The sequence below is a fragment of the Penaeus monodon genome, chromosome 23 (assembly GCF_015228065.2).
Source record: "Penaeus monodon isolate SGIC_2016 chromosome 23, NSTDA_Pmon_1, whole genome shotgun sequence".
NCBI classification, from domain to species: Eukaryota; Metazoa; Arthropoda; class Malacostraca; order Decapoda; family Penaeidae; genus Penaeus; species Penaeus monodon.
In genome coordinates this window covers 15,152,001-15,152,697 of record NC_051408.1, presented here as the reverse complement: position 1 = coordinate 15,152,697, position 697 = coordinate 15,152,001, and positions in this window count along the sequence as shown.

Genomic DNA, 697 nt, shown 5'->3' with positions numbered 1-697 from the left:
TTACATATCGTTTTCTAATTCTATCATTAGGGCCACGGATTATTTAACCTCTCACAATGAATTAAGAGATATATTTTCCCTTCAAAATAGATTGCAGGCGACATGGCTGTTTAAGTTCTCAGGGCTCGCTGTCTCACTTGCTTGCTAGCCTCGCTGGGGGAACAGGAGCACAATGGTGCCGTCCACTCCGAACAGAACTCCTTGACCCGATGAGGAAATGCATTCCAATCAACGGGTATTTGATCATGTCTGTTAGCTCGCAGTCTCCCTTCATCTCCTTCTCGAAACCCTCCACTGTCACGCCCGTGGCCCCGTACATCACGATTTCCCTGCCATACTGCGTGTCGTATCCTCTGGGCTTGTCCAGCTTCTCCAGCTACAGCTCATGTTTCTTCCAATCTTTGCTGGGTACCGATAAGAAGGTGCTGTAGCCTGTGTCCAGCTAAGCAAGCGTCTAGATGCCGTTGATGGACATCTCGGCGTCCATGCGGTGCCACGTGGTCGTGTTCGTGGCCAGCCTCAAGAGGTGCAACCAGGGCGCCTGCGGGTCAAGGTCAAGTACGCTGTCTGTGGTCACGAGGAAGTCCATTCCTATGTAGTTTCTGGGTCCCCGAACCTAGAAACTAAAGTCCTTGGCCAAAAGCTGACCAGTTTCTCGATGGAAAATGTCTGCTCGAAGAATGCCGTCGATAAAAAC